The following is a 10,507-nucleotide window of genomic DNA, read 5'->3' as shown; positions in this document are numbered from 1 at the left end:
TTATCCCAAAGGTGTTCGATGTGGTTCAGGTCAGGACTCTGTGCAGGCTAGTCAGGTTCTTCCACACCTATCTTGACAAACCATTTCTGTATGAACCTCGCTTTGTGCATGGGGGCATTATGATGCTAAAACAGGAAAGGGCCTTGCCCAAACTGTTGCCACAAAGTTGGAAGCACAGAATCCTCTGGAATGTCATTGCATGCTGTAGCGTTAAGATTTCCCTTCACTGGAACTAAGGGGCCTAGCCCGAACCACGAAAAACAACCCCAGACCATTATTCCTCCTCCACCAAACTTTACAGTTGGCATGACGCATTATGGCAGGTAGCGTTCTCCTGGCATCCGCCAAACCCAGATTCGTCCGTCGGACTGCCAGATGGTGAAGCATGATTCATCACTCCAGAGAACACGTTTCCACTGCTCCAGAGTCCAATGGCGGTGAGCTTCACACCACTCCAGCCGACGCTTGACATTGCGCATGGTGATCTTAGGCTTGTGTGTGGCTGCTCGGTCATGGAAACCCATTTCATGAAGCTCTCAACAAACAGTGCTTGTGCTGACGTTGCTTCCAGATTCAGTTTGGAACTCGGTAGTGAATGTTGTAACCGACGACAGATGATTTTTCCATGCCACGCGCTTCAGCACTCGGTGGTCCTGTTCTGTGAGCTTATGTGGCCTACCACTTCCTGGCTGAGCTGTTGTTGCTCCAAGACGTTTCCACTTCACAATAACAGCACTTACAGTTAACCGGGGCAGCTCTAGCACGGCAGAAATTTGATGAACTGACTTGTTGGAAAAGTGGCATCCCATGACGGTGCCACGTTGAAAGTCACTGCGCTCTTCAGTTTGGCCCATTCTACTGCCAACATTTGTCTGTGGAGATTGCATGGCTGTGTGCTTGATTTTATACACCTGTCAGCAATGGGTGTGGCTGAAATAGCCGAATCCAGTAATTAGAAGGGGTGTCTTCATATTTTATGCCTGTACTGGTGTTGGCTTAATGGTTAGGGTGGAAAGCTTTGGATCCAAGGGTCCTGAGTTCAAATCCTGCTCAGCTGTTGAATTAATTCCAGGTGGAGTTAACTCGGCCTGTCATTTTTCCAAGGTCGGCAAAATGAGTGCCAGCATGCTGGTATCCTGTGTCGGAGTGGCGACCCATCTGGGATTGTGCCCAATAGTCAAGGAGACTGCTTAAGCAACACAAACGCTCTGCACAGAGTATGGTCCCAATCTCCTCCATACTTTTGGTGATGTCGTGTTGGTGTACCATAGTATTGTGGAGTATTTTTTCTTTCAGTTTTGTTTTGCTTCATTAATTTAAATAAAAGTAGTTGTGTTGTGCTTAGTGTGAAAATCTGGTGTTTCTGTTCATGTTTTTTGTTTGTCTGTGTTTTTTGTCTGACCAACCCTTCTAAGTGGATCAGTGTTAGAAGAGCAGAAGTGATTTGTAAACAAACTTGTCTGTGGACAAAATTAATTGTTTCCTTTAGCATTTTCTGACACTAGGCCATTTGGAAATCCCCACAAAATGGGCTGGGAGCTCATTAAAGCAGGTGGTGATCTGGTCAGCAGAGGTGAGAGAAGTCTTCAAACAAGACTTTCCACAGGCCCAATAGTTTTGATCCTACTCCAAAGTTAGGTGGTAGGACAGGCTTGCCACTAGTAGGAGCTTATTGGGGCTGGCACGATATCGCCTTGACACCGAGAGGTATGTGCACTTACCTTAGAGCCGTCTCACATGGGTTTCAATCTCAACCCAGCTATAAACTGTGAACAGTGTGTTAATGTGTGTGCTAGGTTGTTCATTGTTTGGACATCAAGCTGCTGGAGGACCTGGTGGATGTCACAGATCTTTCACCAAGTCGATGAGTTATCACCAACACCCTGGTTAAATACAAATCTCTGCCCTGGCCGACTGTTAGAAAGGCCAAGGCAAACCACCCTGCATAACTCTTGCACAGGAGCTGCTTCAGCACGATCGACACACTGTCAAGAGGATGGTATAAATGTTATTGATTGATTGGGGGGCTTTTTAAAGATACTATAAACTTCTGGTCAGGGTTGGAAGATCTGGTGTTTCTGTTCATGTTTTTCCAAACTCCAAACGTGACCAGCAACTTGACCAGAAAGGTAGAGCACCATTTGCTGGGAGAGGATCAGGCAGTGAAGAAACCAAGTTATGAAGTAGCCTGGAAGAAGTGGTTTTTATCTCTCTTTTTCTACACCCTGGGTTCACCATATAAGCAGGAGGCTGATGCAGCAACTTGGTGCCGGGAGAGGCAAAGGTGGGAAGTAGGGTCCAAGTGATGATCATATGTGGGAGAATGGTGCCCCTGGTGGCCTTATAATACAGTATTTTCAATTCCACCTGAATCCTACTATTGGGGTCATGTGACCTGGTCAAGGGAGTGGACGAGGAGGAGGAGATTGGGACCATACTCTGTGCATGGCGTTGGTGCTGCCGAAGCAGTCTCCTTGGCTATTGGGCACAATCCTGGATGGGTCGCCGCTCCGACACAGTATGCCATGCAAGCTGGCACTCATTTTGCCGACCTCAGAAAGATGACAGGCCGAGTTAACCCCACCTGGTATTAATTCAACAGATGAGCGGGATTTGAACTTAGGACCCTGAGATACAAAGTCCGCCACCCTAACCATTAAGCCAACACCAGGCACACAGGAGCGAGGCTCATGGAAAATCAAGGTATATCTGACAGTGGGACAAACACCAAGGCCCTGCTTTAAAAAAGGAAAGATTGCCGTATGGCTGACTGTTTTCCCCCATGTTTGTTGAAAGTACTCGGAGAACTTCAGGAACATTTTCTGTAATATAACTAGCATGTTGCTGGTTTACCTTGGCCTGTGCATGCTTGCATAAATGGTTGACTGGATATTTTATTTTTGTATGTAAGCCCCAATGAGCAGTCTTGATGCTCAGTTACAAAAAGCAAAACTGCCCGGCTGTTTTTCGGATGGACTGTGATGAGCTGGTCTGTTCGGACCATGTGGTGTTAAAAGTGTACGTCGAGTTTACTCAACAATTTTGAGGTCAAAGTGTACGTCGAACTTACTAAACAATCCTGAGGTAAATGTGTACGTAGAACTTACGCAACAATCCTGAGGTAAAAGTGTAAGTAGAGCTTACTGAACAATCCTGAGGTAAATGTGTACGTAGAGCTTATGGAACAATCCTGAGGTAAATGTGTAAGTCGAGCTTTCTGAACAATCCTAAGGTAAATGTGTAAGTAGAGCTTTCTGAACAATCCTGAGGTAAATGTGTACGAAGAGCTTATGGAACAATTCTGAGGTAAATGTGTACGAAGAGCTTACAGAATAATCCTGAGGTAAATGTGTAAGTAGAGCTTATTGAAGAATCCTGAGGTAAAAGTTACATTCAGCTTACTGAACAATCCTGACGTAAAAGTACAAGTAGAGCTTCCTGAACAATCTTGATGTAAAATAGTAAGTACAGCTTCCTGAACAATCCTGAGGTAAAAGTGTAAGTAGAGCTTATGAACAATCCTGACGTAAAAGTGTACATCGAGCTTACTGAACAATCCTGACGTAAAAGTGTACATTGAGCTTACTGAACAATCCTGACGTAAAAGTGTACATAGAACTTACGGAACAATCCTGAGGTAAGTGCAAGTAGAGGTTACTGAACAATCCTGAGGTAAAAGTGTGCATAGAACTTACGGAACAATCCTGAGGTAAAAGTGTAAGTAGAGCTTACTGAACAATCCTGAGGTAAAAGTGTATATCGAGCTTACTGAACAATCCTGAGGTAAAAGTGTAAGTAGAGCTGACTGAACAATCCTGAGGTAAAAGTGTACATAGAACTTACGGAACAATCCTGAGGTAAAAGTGTACGTAGAGCTTCCTGAACAATCCTGAGGTAAATGTGTAAGGAGAGCTTACTGAAGAAATCTTAAGGTAAAAGTGTACATTCAGCTTACTGAACAATCCTGATGTAAAAGTGTAAGTAGAGCTTCCTGAACAATCCTGAGGTAAAAGTGTACATTCAGCTTACTGAACAATTCTGATGTAAAAGTGTGCATCGAGCTTACTGAACAATCCTGAGGTAAAAGTGTACATCGAGCTTACTGAACAATCCTGAGGTAAAAGTCCACATAGAACTTATGGAACAATCTTGAGGTAAAAGTGTAAGTAGAGCTTACTGAACAATCCTGAGGTAAAAGTGTACATATAACTTACGGAACAATCCTGAAGTAAAAGTGTAAGTAGAGCTTACTGAACAATCCTGAGGTAAAAGTGTAAGTAGACCTTCCTGAACAATCCTGAGGTAAAAGTGTACATTCAGCTTACTGAACAATCCTGATATAAAAGTGTACATCGAGCTTAGTGAACAATCCTGAGGTAAAAGTGCACATATAACTTACTGAACAATCCTGAGGTAAAAGTGTACATAGAACTTATGGAACAATCCTGAGGTAAAAGTGTAAGTAGAGCTTACTGAACAATCCTGAGGTAAAAGTGTAAGTAGAGCTTACTGAACAATCCTGAGGTAAAAGTGTAAGTAGAGCTTACTGAACAATCCTGAGGTAAAAGTGTAAGTAGAGCTTACTGAACAATCCTGAGGTAAAAGTGTAAGTAGAGCTTACTGAACAATCCTGAGGTAAAAGTGTAAGTAGAGCTTACTGAACAATCCTGAGGGAAAAGTGTAAGTACAGCTAACTGAACAATTCTGAGGTAAAAGTGTACATAGAGCTTACGAACAATCTTGAGGTAGACAGACCACTTACCGTGGATTAATGAGGTAAAAAGCTCATGCCTTGAAGAGGCGTCAAAGAGAAAAGTTCACAGACCGAGAAAGATTGGTGTTACAAGTGATGATTCGTTAATTTATCATTCTTGGATCACCATTACCGTCAGCACAACTCATCAGAGCGAAAAAAAAATATTTGGGGACTTTTTAATTCGGTGCACCGAACACAATGAATGCAGATTGTGTTTCACTTGACAGGAAGACAATCTTAACCAGGAAATCAGGCTCCTTTCAAGTACCAAATTATTTTCATGGTTTTGAACCAGAAATAACGCATTGTGCACGAAAACCCCCTACAAATCCTGGGGGGAAATGGGACTGCACCTCACATGCAGTGCCGTATTAAGGCATAAGCTAAACGAGCTACAGCTTAGGGCCTCACAATCCACAGGGGCCTCAAAAAATGTGAGAAGACGTGTAAAAATGTGTGAATGAGGCCGAAAGAACTGCTGCCTTGGTGCGGGAAACCATCATGAGGAAAAATTGCCATTAAGCCTTCCAAACACAAGACAGTGGTACTTCCCAGAGTTTCCAAAAGTAACCTGGGGGTTGCCTGACCGTCTTCCACCTAAAAAAAAAAAAATATATATATATATATATATATATATATATATATATATATATATATATATATATATATATATATATATATATATATATCTTCTTCTCCTTTCGGCTGCTCCCGTTAGGGGTCGCCACAGCAGATCATCCGATCCGCATAGTGATTTGGCACATGTTTTACGCCGGATGCCCTTCCTGACGCAACCCTGGTCGCCTCTTACGACACAGGGATATGGTACACCTATTTTAACCGGGGTATACACCGGCCCAGTACACTGGTACTCATTTCGCCGACCTCGGAAGGATGACAGGCTGAGTCAACCCCCTGGTGTATTAATTCAGTGGCCCAACGGGGCTTGAACTCAGGACCTTTTGGATCCCAAGCCGCTGCCCTAACCACTGCGCCAACACACCAGGCTATATATATATATATATATATATATATATATATATATATATATATATATATATATATATATATATATATATATATATATATATATATATATATATGTCCCATCATCCATCCATGTCCCATCATCCCTCCATGTCCCATCATATATATATATATATATATATATATATATATATATATATATATATATATATATATATATATATATATATATATATATGTAGTTTTTAAATGGCTTGTGCAGCAAATTTTTATGTTTAGTTTTAAAATGGCTTTATATGTAATAAATTTAAGTAATATTTAAGCATAAATTTTCGATGTTTTCAGGCTTACAATGAAGAGAACATTTGAGAGCGGATACCAGAAAAGAAAAAGAAAGCAGCAGCTTGAAGAGCAACTCAAAAAAGTACTAACACTTGACAGATATTTTACTCCAGCAACAGATAAGGATCTACAAACCCAAGGTGATTCGAGAAAATTTTGATGATATTGAACAAGAAACGAAATCCAAACTGCCTGATGTAGAATACAAGTGTGCAGAGAAAACAAGGAGGGTGAGAAAAAAAACAAGCCAACGATGGAGCTGCACCTGATGCTGATGAAGAACTTTCTCCAAGAGACAAATTTCGAGTGAAATCCTTCATTCCTATCATAGATGTCCTAACAGCAACAGTCTACAATTATGCCGCAAACAAATTTTCATTTTTAGTTGATTTAGCAGCTTCAGAGGCACAGCTACGTGGAGCAGTAGAAACTTTGAAGAAAGAGTATCCAAACTATGTTGATATTCACCTTCTCGGTGAACTGAGGCACTTCCATGCTTATGTCAAGCAGAATTATCCAGGAAAAGAACAAATTTACCACAAAGATCCATATCAAATCATCTTCCAAGACAAGATTCATTTAGTTTTCCCTTATGTGGAAGCAATATTATGACTATTTTTATGTCTGATTGGTAACAAATTGTTCAGGAGGAAGGTCATTTTCACAGCTAAAGAGAATCAAAAATGAACTGAGAGCAACCATGTCTCAAGAAAAACTGTCTGCACTTAGCATCATGTGCATAGAAAGCGATAAGCTGCGTAGCATATCATTTGAGGACACAATTTATGATTTTGCTTTTGGGAAATCAAGAAAGAAGATGTTTTAAGTTGTATCTGATATCATTTTTCTGATTTTGCAAAAAAGTTAATTTTTACTTATTTTAATAAAAGTGATCCTGATTAGTTATTTTGTCAGCATTTTGTATATACAGGGTGTCCTAAAAGTCTGGATCCAGAGGCAAAATTTTATTTTAAAGTTTTATTACAGTAAATGATGAAATTGACGGCCTTGGACTTCGTGACACTTGTTTATACGCTGAATACAAGAACGTTAAACATTTCTGAACCTAAAACGTTTAAACACTTTAACAGTGGAATGTGTTATTGGATGCTTATCAGGATGCTTTCTACTGAATTCGGCAGCAACTCCTCCATGTGAAGAATCCTGTCTTGCGTACATGAGAATGGGTTCAATTCGATCTTCTATTGTTAGTTTCGAAGCAATCTTGGATCTGAACGAAAAATAAAAATATCAAATTGTATATTACGAAAAATGCCGATGGATCCAGACTTTTGGGACACCATGTATATTAATGTATGTGAAAATTATTTTTAAAATTACATTTAAGTATTGTTTCCATGGTATACTATATTATTATCTACGATAGAGATCAAGCCAATCAAATGATAATTATGTAATCAGTAAATGCATTCATTTGAAAATAATTTGTATTTTTCACTTTAAATGCCGTGCTATTAAATAATTAAAAGGCATATATGTTTTCAATTTTTCTGAGACCTTCTGGTGTAATTTTTAGATCCTCATGGAGGATCTCTAAGTCTTACTCACATTGTTGTTCTTGTGGACTTTTTTGTTTCACAGCCTACAGTTTTCATCGAAACTTCCTGAAACTTGGCGTATATATGTAAAAATACCCTGCGCAGACAGTAATGATCTCCGATTTTGAAAATTCCTCCTAGAAAAAAAAGTTATGACTTCAAAATATCTCCGTTAATGGAAATCGCCGAAAAAATTATCTCCGAAACTAGGCAAGCTTTTTGAATTCAGTTTGCGGGAATCGAACAGGGCATTAGCAGAGATGAATTACCGCACATATGATACATCACTATGATGTCATATCAATTTTTATGACGTCATTCCTATTTTTTGTTTCACAATCCAGTTTGCATCGGATCTTCGTGAAACTTGCCAGGTATATGCAGAAAGCCCACGCGCAGGCAGTAACCATCTCCGATTTTGGAAATTCTTCCGAGAAAAAAAGTTGATGTCATAATATCGCCGCTAATGGAAATCGCCTATACCATTATTTCCGAAACTCGGCAAGCTGTTTGAATTTTGTTTGTGGGAATTAAGCCGGGCATTAGCAGATAATTTATCGCAAACCTGATACATCACAATGACGTCATATTCGTTTTTATGACGTCATCATTAAGAGGACAAGGATTTTAGCTCATTTCAGCTTGTTTAACAAGGGACCTCCAAGCTTTATACAGCTTTGGGCCTCCCCAAGTCTAAATCCGGCACTGCTCACATGCCCATGGAGTTTTTCCTGCAATCCAACTTTTGGACGAAAACTTTCCTCCAATGAGAAACTATTTTGATCGCATCCATTCGTTCACCTCGAACGCAGCCCGTGCCGCTGGTTGCATCATTTCTGGAAGCGCGGCTGTACCGTGGTGAGTGGGAGGTTGCAGTGCCCCTTGTAGGTTCGGGCGGTAATTTTGAATTTGTTCACGGTGCCGGTCCTCTTCACAAAGGAGAACGGAGGATCTTTAACATCCAGAAACCGGTTTAACGTCCATCCGAGGAACGGCGCACGCACTGATCATTCGAGCTCATTGATAACTCGCAGGGGTATGTTCAGTTACCAAGTGACTTGCAGAGCGCTCGCCAAGCGGCTTAAGCACTCAAACAAGCACTCTATTCAAAACTGTTAAGGAACGGATGGCTTGGCAAGCGCTGTAGCAAGCTGCTTGGTAACTGAACACACCTCTGAAGTAAACATTGCTGACCAATTAATCACTACTAGTTACTGAGAACCTTGTCAACTTAACTTATTCATCTTCTTATCGGAAACAATTACCTTAATGACCCTCATCGATGCTGCATCCCCAAGCTGTGCGTCGGACAGCTGTCTCCTCTACCCTCACCCCTCCCTCCTCCTTTCCCTGCCACCCCTCGACCCCCAACACCCAACTTGTTAGCGTAGATCGCATTCTCAATGGGAATTTTTTGTTCTGCCATTGTTTAAAATATAAATCGAAAGTTTCTTTGGAGAAAATTTCGAGCAAAAAAAAAATAACCAAATCAAAAACATTGAAAAGGATTATTGAGATGTGGGTTGGACACTGCACGATTGTTCACACTGTATGTTGTCAGTGTCATTTACGCGGGAAATCAAGGACGGGGAAGTGAAGCGAGATCAAAAAGTTAGGAAAGATGAAGAAAAAAAAAAGAGGGGAAGCATATAAATCAAACAAGCGAAGGTAGGTAGGGAGACTGTATCAGGAAGAAGGTGTTTGGAGGAAGAGTAAAAGGGTTTGTGAAGGAAGAGACGTCGGCGGGTCTGGAATGGCGTGAAATGGACCGAGCGAGTGCGGGCCGCCTTGAAACTGTTGGGGGCACGGGCGCGTACTCTGTGGAATGCTTGGGCCGTCTCAGCTGCGGAGAGTGCGTCGATCGCCGTCAGTACCATCATCAGTACCTGAATAATACACACACAGCGGTCTGTGAACTCACCCAACTACCCGGAATGCACGAACAAGTAACGACACGTGCTCCAGAGACCAGAGGTTAAAGTCGGCTTCAACCGGCCATGGTGGTGTCATGCTTATAGAGACTACTCCAGCGTCTTCCTTGAGCCTGGAAAGTCGGTGGTTCAAACCCCGGTAAAATCACAGCACATTTAAAGAATGTAAAATAAAAAATTATTATCAAAAATAAAAGAGTATGTTCGACTTGCTTGTTTGACGTTAAGCATTTTCAAACGACAGCTCATGGTAGGGAAACAATAATATATTTCCTCGAAGATAAGGGGGGAGGAAAGAAAGTAATTAAAACTCATCCTTTTGATTCAGAGTTCCCAACGCAGGATTATATATTTAATAAATCCACAATTGTGGATTATATATTTAATAAATTCACAATTATGGATTATATATTTAATAAATCCACAATTGAGGATTATATATTTAATAAATCCACAATTGAGGATTATATATTTAATAAATCCACAATTGAGGATTATATATTTAATAAATCCACAATTGAGGATTATATATTTAATAAATCCACAATTGTGGATTATATATTTAATAAATCCACAATTGTGGATTATATATCCAGAGTAATATATAAGGGACTTAGGGCAGATCTTACGAAGACATAATCCGAGGTCAAAAATTTCAACGGATTCGTGATCAGCGTGAAAAATGGCCATAAAAAAAAACATTCCTTTTTACGGGACAACAGAGAAAAAGTCGATGTGTGCCTAACCCTAATATTACATGCCCTTGTTAGCCATAATTATCAAATTTTACCTGAAAAGTGGGTAAACTTGGCAGCCATTTTGAATTTTTGCATTTTACCAACCTAAGACATCATCCTATGTCAAAAAGTTCAACGGATTCGTGATCAGCGTGAAATTTGGCCATAAAAAACTCCTTTCAAAAAAAGTATGGT

This window comes from Eptatretus burgeri, chromosome 3 (genome assembly GCF_056783735.1).
Source record: "Eptatretus burgeri isolate ZD-2024b chromosome 3, Ebu_testis_v1, whole genome shotgun sequence".
In the NCBI taxonomy this organism is placed as follows: domain Eukaryota; kingdom Metazoa; phylum Chordata; class Myxini; order Myxiniformes; family Myxinidae; genus Eptatretus; species Eptatretus burgeri.
This window is presented reverse-complemented; position numbering follows the sequence as displayed.